Source organism: Zootoca vivipara, chromosome 4 (assembly GCF_963506605.1).
Source record: "Zootoca vivipara chromosome 4, rZooViv1.1, whole genome shotgun sequence".
In the NCBI taxonomy this organism is placed as follows: Eukaryota; Metazoa; Chordata; class Lepidosauria; order Squamata; family Lacertidae; genus Zootoca; species Zootoca vivipara.
In genome coordinates, this window is record NC_083279.1 from 80,153,561 (window position 1) to 80,169,269 (window position 15,709).

Below are 15,709 nucleotides of genomic sequence, written 5' to 3' on the forward strand. Positions count from 1 at the left end.
CAACTGTGTGATTAATTAATTTGGGCATAATGTTTTCATGTGCATGGTTCTCCACTTCCAAGCAAAGGAGTGCCAGAGCTCAAGCTCAGTAATAACTTTTAATGTTTTGCATGGAGAAAAAGATCTCAGTGGCCAAGCTAGGGGAAATGCCTGCATAGAAATTAGTGATCCGCTTTCAGTTGAAACACACCCGGGCTAGATGGACCAATGGTCTGACTTACGGTAGATAGCTTTAAAAGTGGAATACTGTAGACCGAATACCTGCAGAATAAGACTACCTCCAGTATCTGAGTCATAATGCTTCTGTGTAACTATTGCTAGAAATAACAAATGGGGAGAGTGCTCTTGCACTCATATCCTGCCTGCAGGTTTCTTACAGTTATCTGATCAGCCACTATAAACTCAAGAAAAATGAGGAAAAGGCAGTTCAGCTGAGCAAAGCAAGCAAGAGTCTTTTCTTATCTTTTTTTGCTAGCCATTATGAGAATTCTAGACTAGATGGGCCTTTGGCCTGATGCAGCAGGACCTATCTTCTGTTCTTCTTGTATTGGGCAACTTCAAGAAGCCCAGTACCCCTCCCAGTATTCATGCTTTGCGACCAAGGACCGTGAAAGAGTGATGCACTGCCTAAAGCAGATATTAAAATTGTAGAAGTTAAATAATGATGCTCGTATCCGTTGCTATTTCTATGATGTGTCTATTTTTGCCAGAAAAATATGCGCAGTTTATGTGACCTTAAAATGGTTGACTGAAATCCTTTAAGGCGGAAGATACCATACCACAGTATAAATAGCTGTATAGGTGCCAACCATAAATAGGCAAAAAATAATGTGTCTGACTTTAGAGTCATGTGGTTCAGTTGTATCATGTTTGAAAAATGACTGGGAACGGACGGGTGCTGAATTAATGGTATAGTTAAGCTTGTCATTAACACTTATGACGGGCTTCTTTTTTGGAAACCGTTAATGAAACCTCAGCTTTTTAGCAGCTGCCACTTTAAGAAAGCACCTGAGATCTTTAAGGTGGCAATAAAATCATAATAACTTTTAAGTAGTCAATGTTTTTTAAATTAACATTATGCAGAACAATGGTTAAGGAAGCACCATTTAATATGATGCATCAACAATTTTCCCTAGTTGCAGGAATTGTAGGAAATCACTATGTATTGCCAAAAAAAAGTAATACAAAAACTCCTATACATTTTCTATGTGATAGCAAAAATAGTGAAGTTAAATGAACTTTAAAAAACAGAATAAAAAATATCAAATGGAGCTTTAACAGCTTCTGCTAAAATACTTTTTAGAGCTATAAACTAACAGAATAACAGGTGCTCCAGCTTTTGTTCACCTATACTTACGGAAAATTGTAAGCTGGTAGCTTGCTGTGTTTGTGGAGCCAACAGAGTAGGAGAGCCATAAAGCTAAGATGAAATACACAACTAACTATATTTTAACGTCTATTATTTATGCTTGCACAGCTTAATTTCCATCTTATTTGAACAACATTCTGTGTTTTGTACGCTTCATCACAGAATTTGGTTCAAAGCTCACAAAATACACACATACTTCGTATCTGAAGAAGTGTGCATGCACACGAAAGCTCATACCAAAATAAAAACTTAGTTGGTCTTTAAGGTGCTACTGAAGGAATTTTTTTATTTTACTTTGACCCAGACCAACACGGCTACCTACCTGTAACCAAAATACACACAGTCCTGGATTTTTAAAAAAGTAATACACAAATTAAACATGTACGTTGTTAAAACTGAGCTTTCATTGGGGGGGGGTGTTTTGAAGAGAGCCCTTACTTTAATTGTATTTATTTAAATCTTTAGCAGATTATTTTATAAATCCAGGGTCATGTACTTTGCATGCCTTAATATCAATTATGTGGTGATTACGCATTGTATAAGGGTAATACATTTATGGCAATATAAAATTAAAATACATGTGCCACACATTATCTTGCCCATCACCATTCTTCTTACTCTATGTTGACTTCATCTCAGATAATATAAGCAAGCCAAATAAAAATCACAGGTTTTACAGGCTTTTGGGTCCCCAGTGTATAGATGTTTATTTTTGGAGCAGCATTGAGAACATATGACTGGCTTTTGTTCTTGTTGCATAGATAGTATTGTCAGTAAAGCATTCTTGGTCCTCAAGAATGCTTGAGGCTAACTCAGCTGCATTTGGTATGACCTAAAGTTTCTAGCTCTGCTGAAGCTGTGCATGGAGAATACTTTATTCCCACCAGAAGAATGGTGTAACATAATATGGTTGCAGAGGTGAAACCCTTAGATAAACTCTCTGAATCGACAGTTATACTAACAAATAATGTAGTTCTTATTTTGTCTGACTTGCAATAAATTCAGGAAGGAAATGTCAACATAGTTCTTTCTTTCATCAGAACAGTCTTACGGGGGTCATTGTTGCAGGATGACACCTTGTTGGTTTTCATCTTTTGGGGTTGTGTGTGTACATCTATATATATAGATGTACACACTACGTGTGCGGAGGTAACACCCTTCCACCGTAACTGCTGAACCGAATTGCATCAAATTAGGGCAAAGCATACCTTGCCCATCAGGGAGGGATCTGGCGTAAAAAACTTTTCAAAAAACCTCACACCTAAAATAATGATTAAACACACAAAAAAGTGGCGCCCAAATTAGACATCACCAGCAGAAGGTCTGAAGACTCCAGCAGCATCCAATAGAAAGGCAGATCATGCACTGTCACCAGCAGAATCTCTGAAGGGTGGCACCAAATAATGATGTCATCAACCAAGCAACTGAAACCACCAAGGTGGCCATTACCAGACAATCCACAGAGTCAGGCCGGGGTCAAGGAATGGAGATACAGGGCAGAGGCCTTGGCTTGCATTTAAATACTTGTCCAAGCCAAGGCCAACAGACTAGGCCTCGGCTCTACTTTAAAGCCTACAAACTAGGCCTCGGCTCTACTTTACAGACTAGGCCTCGGCTCTACTTCACAGACTAGGCCTTGGCTCTACTTTACAGCCTACAGACTAGGCCTCTACTCTACTTTAAATACTATCCTGAGTGGAGCCATGCGTGGGGGGTGGGGGAGGAGGGGCCCGAATAGCTCATGGGCTGACGTAGGGTGGGGGGAGCCACAGGGTGGGGGGAGGGGAAAGGGATACCTCATGGGTTGCTACAGGATGGGAGGAATCACAGGGATGAGAAACAACAACGGGGGAAGCACATAGTCCAGGGGGGAACGGACACATCCTCCCCCTTTCCTGGGAAACAAGGACCCTGAGTCAGGCACAGCAAACAATCATAAGAAAACAAAAATAATTAAAACTACAAATCCAAGGACAAAGTTCATACATCCAGAAAAGCATATTACATCAAAACACTAACCAAAAACAAGTTATGCAACCATTACCATTCAGAACACAAATGACATCAATACTACCCCCCCCCAAAAAAAACAACCACAGCAACGCGTGGCCGGGTCAGCTAGTAAGGAATAAATGTGTGCATTGCATGCGCTTGAGTGGCAGAACAGTTTCTGTCCAGCCTATGAAAAATTGTCTAATAAAGAACGCAAAACACTTTCGGAATGTGCCACATTTAGCCCAATCCAATGTAACTTTATTTGGAAGCTTGTTTCATGGGTAGGATGCTGTTTGCAATTACAGTGGTACCCCGACTTATGAACGACTCGACAACCGAATTTTTCGACTTACGAATGGGGCAAATGGCTGCACGCTCATGAATTTATCGACATCCGAACAGAAACCGCGGCGGTTTTAGATAGGGTTTTTTCGACTTACAAATTTTTAGATGGGGTTGCTTCAACTTTTTCTGTTTCCAATGCATTCCTGTCGGAAATCGCGTTTCCAATGGCGCTTTTCGACTTATGAATTTTTTGACCTACAAAGGTGCCTTTGGAATGGATTAAATTCATAAGTCGAGGCACCACTGTATGCTGTAGGCACATCTGATTGTGAGTTACGCTTGTAGATGGTGTTCTATCCAAATGCTCTGTTTGAAATACATGTGTGAAATGGATGGAAAACCTTTTTTTCTTCCTTTTTGAGTGATCAAATATTGCAACAGACATGGAGGGAATGCCTTTTTCATCACCTGCAACAAATGAATAGCTTCTACATATTTTTTTGTTCCTAGGAAGCTGACTTCTCGGCATTCATTGTATTGAGTTGGGAAGGGAAAGTAAAGGAAATACTATAGTCAGGTAACTGACCCAGCAGCTGGCAAATGCAGCTGATGTGGAAAAATGTAAAACAGTTTGTCTGGGACCAGAAACTAAATGCACTATGTGCCTAAATGGAACAATCATTCAACACCCGAAAAGGATTTTGAAGTCTTTGATGGAACAAAATCATTGGGACCAAGCAGCTAGTTGCACAGCTGTAAGAAAGTTACTAGGCTGAACTTACAGATGGCGAGAATGCAAAACAAAAGGTGACATAGTACAAGAGCTCTACAATGTCACACAATATGTTCCGTTGATCATAAAAGGCAGGTGATATTGCAGCGTGGACAGTGCTGTTGGCAACAAAGATGACTCATGGACATGGTAAAAAAATATTAGCAGAAGGAGTTGGGGCAGAACACAGTTCTGTAAAGTGTGTAAAGCATGTATTAGAATAACTGGAAGCTGATTGCTTCCTTTTGGTACTTACTGCATGTTGGTTTGGTAATTCTTGTTCTCCTGAAAACTTCAGGGCTGCTTCTCACAGTCCTACAGAAAGCGATGTCTGAATTTGTAGATATATAACATATTGTCCTGTGTTAACTTCCTTTCAAAGCAGGCATGGATATAAACCAGTGTGACATATTACTGATTAAGTGATACCCTGATACAAATTAAACTCCTAACTGCACCTCTCTCAATACACAGTTGAGAGTGGCCCTCCTGTGCCTCTGTTTTAACTGGTGAGAAGTGTTACTTGGAACAAATATATGGGAAGCGGGTAGCCTATGAATGATATTGAGTGATTTCCAACATTGGTCTTACTTAGAGTAGAACCATTGAAATCAGTTGACTTGTTACTTAAATCCATTGATTTTAGGTGCATCTATTCTCAGTATGACTAATGTTGGATATCACCCTTTAAAAAGGCACCATACTTTACCAGAGAAGTTACCGGTATGTTTAAATGTATCACTTTTTTGTTTTAAAATAAAAGTTGAGGTGACCATTGACTGAAAAGCAGCAATTATCAGGGCTGCGACATTTACACAATCTCCCATCAGAGGCATTGCTATAGCTGCTGCTGCTGCTTTGGCGATCACTCGTAGCCAAGTAAGATTGTCTTCCATTAACACGGTCTTAACAGTGAGTCCGTAAGTGACTGTGGAGGCCAATTCTGGATCCACATGTCCTTCCACAGTGGCGACATAGGTTTCCAGGCGGGAGTTGATCACGGTGAGGGTTTGCCAAAAAACATGCCTTCCTCTTAGTACATTTCTCCCTTTCGTCCTGAGTTCAAGCATCTTCAAAGTCCATGACACCTTTGGTAAAGGCTGTTCTCCAATTGGAGCCCTCTCGGCCAGTGTTTCCCAGTTGTCAGTGTTTCTAACTACATTTTTTAAGATTTGCCTTTGAGAGAGTCATTAAACCTCTTTTGTTGACCACCAGCATTGCACTTTCCACTTTTGAGTATGTGTAGCATACTGGGAGGGGTAAGGTAATGGTGAAGCCAGCATGGTGCAGATGTGCTGGTGGAGCCAACCCAGTCCTGCCAATGTGTTTGCACCATGCCAGCCTTGTGTCTCTCTCTCCCTCCCTCCCAGGATACCATAGTGGTGCCAGTGACAGAAGGTCAGGTAAGTATCCTGCCCTGCCAGTTGCTGCTGCTCAAAAGTCCCACCCTCCTTAGTGGAACTTAATTCCTGATAAATATATGTAGTATTGCAGCCTTATTAGATTCAGCAGTAATGCAAAACACATTTTTTCCCTTTTAAGTTCATAGTTTCTCACCAGGAGGGAGATGGTCCCGCACAACCATGAACTTGTAATTTTCCTTTTGGAGGTGTACTAACTCAATATAATTTTACGAATGCTGTTTGCCTTGCTACTTAGGACTATATTCTTCTTCTGATCTGAGAAGTTCAATTCAAGGTAGTTTGTTGTTGTTTAGTCGTTTAGTCGTGTCCGACTCTTCGTGACCTCATGGACCATAGCACGCCAGGCACTCCTGTCTTGCACTGCCTCCCGCAGTTGCACTGCCTCCCGCAGTTGCACTGCAAGGTAGTTTACCCCTTTGTTTTGTGTGGTTCCTCAGATGACGAGCACCCACCTCTGGCAAGCTCTCTAGCTGCTGCTGTCATTTTCATGAGGCTGATAGGATGCCAAATCAAACTAGTTGGAAACTTGGTTCATATGCACAATAACTATTTCAGCAGTATCCCACAAGAAGACTTTTATTTCATCATACTTCAAGTTACTTCTTTTAATTCACAGTCATAACTGAAATATATGCTTTTGGTCTGAATGCAGCCTGAAATTCACAAAAGAAAATTCCCACCTTAAAGAAAGATCTGCCTGCATTTTAAATATGCTTAGAAACTCATTCTTTCTGTTACTCATCAGAATAACGAAGTCAATATCAAACACTTTTGGAGAGGAGTAACATGTGTTTTTTCTTTCAAGACATGATGGTTTTCCAGAAACCTGACAAAGATTGATGCAGGAACTCTAAATTTTGAGACACCTGACACCTTTATAGGAATTAATGACGAAAGAGAGCGACTGTTTTGAACATTTTGAGGTTTTGTTTTATTTCCAACAGGTGCTGCTCTGTTGAGCAAAGTAGTTGAAAGCTTATTCAAATCATACTTGGATTACTGCTGCCTTTCCTTTTTTAATTTCATGGCAACCCCTATTTCTTTAGTAATCCTTAAAAAGGCTGCACTTGTTGCTACTTCTTATTTCATTTTTCCCCAAATGCATGCAGAAAATGGGAGACAGAGCATGAAACAGAGGCCCTCACAATGAAACTTTGTGCACCTGTCTAAATGTCTTCTGTAACTGTAAGCATAGGGTTGAACTCAACTTGTTCTGTGTTTGAGTGGCATGGAGTTCTGCTCATGCAGAACTTCCCCCTTCCTCTTCTCCCCTCTTTTGCAGCTCCCTCATGCCCCCAAATCTACCCCAGAGGGTCTCACCATAGGTATTACATAAAATAGCCAAACACATTGATTTTCATGGACTAACTTCAGCGTTGCCTAATCAAAGCATCACGCCATTCACTATTTGTGTACTCACTCACTACTATGTTGTGTCAGTGTAGGGCATTCCAGACAGTGCTGTGTGAACCTAAGGCAGCAACAGCTGTGAAGCACTATTAAATGCCCAGGGTAGACTTAAATACCTTTTTAGGCACTATGGTCTCTTTCATCCATGCCTAGGGTATGATGAAGGAGCCAGTGCAGGCCTTACTTCCCCACATGCAACTAACAGTGGTGCAAGCACATCAGTGCAATGTCCTCAAAGGATGAGGGGGAGGAGAGCACACTAGCAGGGACATTATACAGTAGATACATTAGTAGCTTGGGGAAGAGGAAGAGGTGTACACACTGTTGTCTAATAGGCATCTTTCTTGCACATTGGAACACTCTAAAGAACACTCAGTAGCAACCTGATGCAACAGGACAGTAGTACAGACAGGTTGTTTTCGCGCCTGAATCAGTGCAAGCTACTTTGTACACCATTGCAACAACACCTGGTAATTTAACTATCAAAGTGGAATCAGTGCTACACTCTCGTTACAAATAGTAGGTCTGTAGTTCCTTCGTTTAAAAAACTGGATGTTTCCTTTAAAAACAGCCACATATTGCACTGGTCTTCCACATTACATGAAACTGAAAAGAGCCTTATCCAACCTTTTTTTTCTTGGTAAAAACGTCTCTGGCAAAAAATAAATTAAAAGTTTCTTTACGGCTAAATATACTACCCCCATTTATAAATAAATACTTTGACAGCTTTGGAAAAATGTAGGAGTACCTGAAGTCTTGGGATGTTTGGATACATTTATTGAGCAAAAGGAGATGGCACCAATTTACGTGTAACTTGACTCAACCTGTTTCACGCATAGCTTTATCCTTCTTCAAATAAACATTTTTATACAGAAACTATTTTTGAAAAAAAAAATGCCGAGATGGAAATAGTGTTGAAAACCTTTTGCAGGAGGTGAAAAGGATTGCTTTGCTTTGAATTCTGGACCTCCCAAGGAAGTTTAATGGAGTACTTACTATCAGTCTGCTTCCAAGAATACAGGAGCTTCTGATAAGAGCAACTTCAGTGGTAGTACTGGAGGCCTTGAAAAGGGAAACCTGCACATTCTTTCTCTGAACAGTCCATTATGATGGGTCAAGATTTAACCCTTCTGTTAGCGGTACCAAAAGTAGGTGTAAAAAGTTTTCTGTTAACATGTACTGCTTCATACTCTCTTATATTAAAGGGTCATTTGTTCTGTGACGCTTCATCTCCCCCCACTTTTTTTAACTTAACAGTTTCATTAAAATGGGTTGGAGGGGGCATGACGTTCCCTATTATTATTTATTTATTAATAAATTTTATTAGAATATAAAGAAAAATACAAAACATAATATCAAATATCTTTTTTCCCCTAAACTAAAACATTAATTTAAATATCTTATCAAAGGAAAAAAGAGAAGAAAAAGAGTAAGAAAGAGGGAAGGCAAAGAAAGAAGAAAATAATTTTTAAAAAATAGGAAAAGAAAGTAGTACTGCTTCTGTGTCTGCCAATTTGACACACAAACACACATACACACTGCCCTACTTACCACTACTGTTACAAACGTCATGTGTTGCAATCCAATTTTACAGTCAGAGTGAGTGGACCTTTAAAACTTGATGGGCTTTGATAATGAGGACAAACAACTCTGTTCATTTCTACTCTGAATAGAAATGCAAATAGTTATGGGAGTAGAAACAAATTGTAGTACCATGGCGTAGATAGCTCAATGGAGATGTCAACTTCATTGAATAATGAAGCTGACTGTTGGAAGATTCAGGGGGAAAGTACTTCTTTATGCAGTTCATACTTAAGTTATGGAACTTGCTCCCAGAGCAGACAGTGATGACCACCAATTTGGAAGGCTTTAAAGCATGATTACACAAATTCATGGAGGATAGGATTATTTTTTATTGCAGATTTATGAAAGGAAGGGAGGGAGGTGGACCCAACCAGCTCACATTAACAAAACAATAGCAGTCAATACATCCCTCTTAGTTTACACATATAGCTTGATGCCATCCAAATAGATAGCCCAATGAGACTCATGTTTATTAAAAGTATGTTCACATGAATCCCTTCTTGTTTCCTTATTTGTATATGTAGTTGCCAATTGATGATAATGTTTTCATTTATATTATTTGTCTGTTTAAATATTTATAAATCATACTTCCATATATAATTTCACAAGGCACTTGATGAAGTGTGGTCAAGTTTGCAGAAGCTTGTGTCATAAATACTTGCCCTTAAATGTGCCACAGGGCATTACAGTTCGAGGCTATGACTTCCAAAGAAGGCTTGAGACCTGTCCCTTTCCCACTTAGCATTGCCTAGAAGTTGAGAAGAGGGGGAAAGAGCAGAATATGCCAGGAAGAATAGGATCCCTCCTCTCTCCAAGCTAGCTCCCTAGAAAATCTGGTTTATTCCTAACACGGGGAAAGAAAAACCACAAATACCACACTTCTGCATGTGTATATCTTCTTAAAGCAGTGTGTGAAAAGAATGATTATTGTAGTGTCATTCTGAAGTAGTTCAATGTGATAACTTGCAGGCTGGAGTGTAAATGTATGGCTTGTTAAACAAGTTGGTTCCTGGCTTGTTATAACTTGTGGACCTTCCCTGCCTTTGTGTTCTCTTTAGTTGTCTTTTGCTCCCCACCCCTTCAGTTTATATTTCAGGAAAAATCTAAGCCAAGCTGGAGCTTGCTGGATTAAAAAAGAATAACAAAAAGATGAACTATGTAAAGCTTTTTAGCAGCCAGCATGTAATACTAGTGGCATACATATTCATTCATAATGCAATAGCTTCCAGGGTACAGTTGGAAGGTTGAAATACAATTGTAACTGGAAACTTCCGTCTGTAGCAAGCATTCTCTCCCTATTCTTGGTGGTTACCATGACCTTTAATATCTTGTATCAACAGTGAAGGGATCCTTGTTGCACTTGGTGATGTTTTAAACTTTACATTGCAAAAGAATGTACAAGAATTGGTTTGCAGCCACCTTATTTTGCTAATGTGCATGTTGCTGCATGGACACATGGTTTGCATGCTACTTTCTATGCTGAATTGCTTCCGTGTAGGAATTTTATAATGTTTGAAGTGGTCCATTGTTACTGTGCATCAAGTGAGATACCAATAAGTGCAATCCTACCTGATAGGCAAAGTACAGAAGGATTATGTTTGTCTCCTGGTATACAAAGGTAGAGGTGAAGAGAGAAATGTGACTTTTCCTCCATGTCGTAGAAAAGACAAGGAAGAGCGTCTGTGGGGTTAGAATCATAGAGTTGGAAGAGACCACAGTGGCCATCCAGTCCAAACCCCTGCCAAGCAGGAAACACCATCAAAGCATTCTTGACATATGCCTGTCAAGCCTCTGCTTAAAGACCTCCAAAGAAGGAGACTCCACCACACTCCTTGGTAGCAAATTCCACTGCCGAATAGCTCTTACTGTCAGGAAGTTCTTCCTAATGTTTAGGTGGAATCTTCTTTCTTGCAGTTTGAATCCATTGTTCTGTGTCGGCTTCTCTGGAGCAGCAGAAAACAACCTTTCTCCCTCCTCTATATGACATCCTTTTATATATTTGAACATGGCTATCATATCACCCCTTAACCTTCTCTTCTCCAGGCTAAACATAGCTCCCTAAGCCGTTCCTCATAAGGCATCATTTCCAGGCCTTTGGCCATTTTGGTTGCCCTCCTCTGGACACATTCCAGCTTGTCAGTATACTTCTTAAAATGTGGTGCCCAGAACTGGACACAGTACTCCAGGTGAGGTCTGACCAGAGCAGAATACAGTGGTACAATTACTTCCCTTGATCTAGATGCTATACTCCTATTGATGCAGCCCAGAATTGCATTGGCTTTTTTAGCTGCTGCATCACACTGTTGACTCATGTCAAGTTTGTGGTCTACCAAGACTCCTAGATCCTTTTCACATGTACTGCTCTCAAGCCAGGTGTCACCCATCCTGTATTTGTGTCTTTCATTTTTTATTTTTTATTTTGCCCAAGTGTAGTACTTTACATTTCTCCTTGTTAAAATTCATCTTGTTTGCTTTGGCCCAGTTGTCTAATCTGTTAAGGTCATTTTGAAGTGTGATCCTGTCCTCTGAGTTATTAGCCACTCCTCCCAATTTGGTGTCACCTGCAAACTTGATCAGGATGCCCTGAAGCCCATCATCCAAGTCATTGATAAAGATGTTGAATACGACTGGGCCCACGACAGAACCCTGTGGCACCCCACTAGTCACTACTCTCCAGGATGAGGAGGAGCCATAGCTGCCAAGTTATCCCTTTTTTAAAGGGATTTTCCCTTATGCTGAATAGGCTTCCTCGTGAGAAAAGGGAAAACTTGGCAGCTATGGGAGGAGCCATTGATGAGCACCCTTTGGGTTCGGTCAGCCAGCCAGTTACAAATCCACTGAATGGTAGCATTGTCTAGCCCGCATTTTACCAGCTTCTTTACAAGAATATCATGGGGCACCTTGTCAAAGGCCTTGCTGAAATCAAGATAGGCTACATCCACAGCGTTCCCTTCATCTACCAGACTTGTAATACTGTCAAAAAAAGAGATCAGATTAGTCTGGCATGACTTATTTTTCAGAAACCCATGCTGACTTTTAGTGATCACAGCATTTCTTTCTAGGTGCTCACAGACCGTTTGCTTAATGATCTGCTCTAGAATCTTTCCTGGTATTGATGTCAGGTTGACTGGGCGGTAATTGTTTGGGTCCTCTCTTTCCCCCTTTTTGAAAATAGGGACAACATTTGTCCTCCTCCAGTCTGGTTAGTGTGAGTTCTATATGCTGCCCCTATAAGAAACTTGGCTGCAGCATTCTGAACCAATTGAAGTTTTAGAATGGTATCCAAGTGGAGCCCTAGGTAGAGCTCAGTACTATAGTCAAGATTAAAGATGACTCAAGATGTGGATTGCCCTAGTGAGATTGAAAGGTTTCAGAAAGGGATGCAGTTGGAACCTACAGAATCTCTAACCTGTCTGTGAGGCCATTTTGCCCAAGCAGCAACCAAGGGTAATGGGTTTGGAAGTATAGCTAGGGAAGGAAGGGAATTGTAAAAATATGGACAAGGAAATAGCACTGCAAAAAACAGGAAAATGCTAGAGGAAAAATTAAATGAGCAGACATCAAGCACTTAAGATGGATTACAAAATGGATCCAAATGCATGAAACTTATTTTCCACAGCTCCTTGTGAACATCACATTATTAATAACTAACAAGGTGCTTAACACATTATTTATGGTACGTGTTAAGATTTGAAGAAACAAATGTGTAAAGCCTTTTTATTCTGTTCCTTTTCTAGAACTAAATGGCCTATGATTAAGATCCATTGTTCTCTGAGATACATTTTATAGGCTTAACAGAGGATTGTTGTGGGGGGAAGCACATTGTGTATGTGCTGTTATAGCCGCCTCAGGCCAGGTTTCCTACGCAGACCAAAATGAGGAAAGCCATTGTCTCCCCCCCTTCAAATAAAATCAATTAACCTAAGAAGATTAATAGCTCAAATTTAAAAAATACACTTACAGAGAAAACAGCTGCCTTGCAGTATGTTACTGTGCCAGCCCCAGAGTATTTGTGTGTTCAAAATGCTCAGACATAAATTGCTTCCTTGCAGCTGATCAGTTGCCACGTCAATGGAAGGGGAAGACACTTGTGTCACTTGAGACTTCTTTGAAGTGATTCAACCCTAATACACCATTAACTATTAGAGATCTGCCATTAACATTCCCAGTTAACACTGTATGTCTAACATAAAACCACAAAAGCAGCTACATCCAGTGTTAAGGTTGAAACCCCATCCTTCATTAATTCGGTTGGTTCCTTGCTATTGTGGAACATCGGATAGGTGGGAACGCCCTTGCTGTATGTAGACACAATAAAGGAACAAAAGTCATTAGCTGAAATTCTACCCTTAACATTAACTGAACACATTTCACTGTAGAGTAATGTTTTTTTTTCTAGTATATTGTTATTAAGATTGGTTGATGTTCAGTCTTAATTATCCTTATAGAAGTATTCTTTAAAAGATCCTTTTTGCTACCAGTCCTTGAAATAACTCTGTTTTTTATAGTGAATGGAAGGAGCTTTTATTAATTAGTATGCAATATCAACTCTGTTTTTTAGCTTTCAGCTATTTGCCATTGCACTTGCCTTATAGCATTGACACTTGAAGCACTGCCATTGATGTGGCATTCAGAGTAGGAGGTTAGCTTGAGTAGTTCAGAGTATGCTGTATTGCTGTGGCATTGAATATTATGTTGCTGTGGATACACTGAATAAAAGCCAGTATGGGTAATTTATTTTAGAAGGCAAGACAGGCTGCCGAGGAAAAACCTCTACATTGGCTGACCATATGCTGGACATAAATTGTTGAATTCTTTTCAGTGTGTGATCTATATTTGGCTAAGGATAAAGAAGACTGGCCTCTTAGTTGCTCTAAAAGCAAGAAGAGGTAAGAAATCCACTGGATTTCTTAGTAGTCTGAGGCAATGCTTTTAAGGGTTTTATTCCAATTTGGTTTTTCCATAATTAATTTCCAGCCCTTCACAATTATTATTCAAGTCTTCAGTAAAGTAGCAAACTAATTAGGCTTTTATAGTTCCTTCTGTTTTCATACAACTTGGTCCATTTCAGACATTAACAAATCTCTTGTTTAAAGCTTTGATAAACAATAAAGAAAAATGATGTGATACTATTTTGTTTGTAATAATTAAGCGAGATATTCTTGTGGATGGACTGTTGACACATTTCAGAATACTTCTGATCTGCATTCAAGTGCTGCATAGCGGTTAGGATGAGATATATTAAATACTAATATTCGAATGCAACGTTGTGTCAGAATTTCAAAGCAATCGGTGAAGAACTTTTGGAGATTTAAGATTTTGAACAAACAAACATTTACATTTTAATTTATATAGATGAAAATAGAATTGAACTTTTAATACTTGGCACTTCCAGCTGAATAGAATTACACAACAATTGCAGTAGATAAAAGAGCATGTGTGTTTTGGAAGGGGAAAATGTGAATCCTATTTATCTTGGAGATAATTCAAGATACAGTAAAAGTTTTTTAAAGCAACAACAACAACAATCCGACTTGTTTTATTTTGCTGCTTTATAATGAAAGCAAGTTTTTTGACTGGCAAAAACTGATACAACTATGCTGTATAAATCTGAATAATCCCACTTCTTTCACGTGAGACCATATTTAATCACACTCCCACAGCACACTAACCTAATCAGCATTCCCAGGCACACATGTACGCCAGTTTGTTTTGTTTTTGTTTTTTGCCCAAATGGGTTTGTGCAGTTACAAATAATTTTTTCCACCCCTGAACAGGTGCAGTGTCCTAGATTTTATAGTTGTTATAACAAATTGGCTTATTAAAAAGGTGTAAAATGTCTAACATAAAATGGGAACATTTGGAGCACTTTAGTCCTGTTCTAAGTTCTAAGATTTCATTCCACTTCTACCTTAAATATGCACTTAAGCATCTTACTAAAACTTCTGAAAGATCAGTAACAGTTTATCACTTTGAGAAAAATATGAAAGGATAGAAGATATCTCCAGAAGCAGTGGAAAAAACTAAGTTCTTTCCATTTTTTCTTCAGCTTTTTATTATCACATTCCTCATCAAAGACAAGCAGCCATTTACAAGAATTCTGCTTTAAACAGTCCAAAACAGTGTCATTAATGTTGGCTATAAATGCCTTGTGACAAAGTGAAATGCGATAACTCTTCGTGGGTTTTGGTGTCTCAATATCCATAACCACTAGCCAGAAGATTTCAAAGCTCCTCAGGCTGCAAGCAGCTCCTTGGTGTTAAGGCCAGTTATTTTTATTATTATTATTATTATTATTATTATTATTATTATTATTGCTGCTGCTGCTGCTGCTTTAGTTTCTGAGCAGAATACTAGACAGTGGCTTGGACTGCAATCTTATGCACACTTCACTGGAATTATAGTTTTTTGGAAGCATTGCTTTGCTAGTTAATAATTTGGATTTTTAATTTTTAAAAAACCCCATCTGTTCTTAAGCGATATGCGCAAAAAAAGACATGTTTTTAAAAAGCTTGGCATAAGTTGCACATGCAGGTTGCACTACATTTCCACCTCTGCAAAATTTGTAAATGTCACACAAGAATCAACTACACTGTTGATTTATTTTCATGCTGCTGTGTGGCATGACTTCCAGGTACCAACTGTTTGGCCATTGTAAGTGGCATAGATGAAAGGAACTCCTATCCATTGGGGATTGAAGTTGAATTTGAGAGAGGTTTTTGTATTTTACCTCTGTTTTAGGATAGAGTTGAGGAGGGAGGGAGGGTGGCACAAACAAAAATTATCATTGGGAGGGTGAATACAAGACAAAGGACTTTGCCAGCCCATTGTCATTTTCACCTTCTAGCTTTACTTTCTCCCCATTTTTCC

General features: G+C 39.4%; 1 protein-coding gene across 1 annotated transcript in view; it reads left to right on the forward strand.

Annotated features, from left to right (window-relative positions):
• MICU2 (mitochondrial calcium uptake 2) overlaps window positions 1-15,709 on the forward strand; it is a 73,263-nt gene that overhangs the window by 20,609 nt on the left and 36,945 nt on the right. The gene's annotated exons all lie outside the window — the stretch shown is intronic.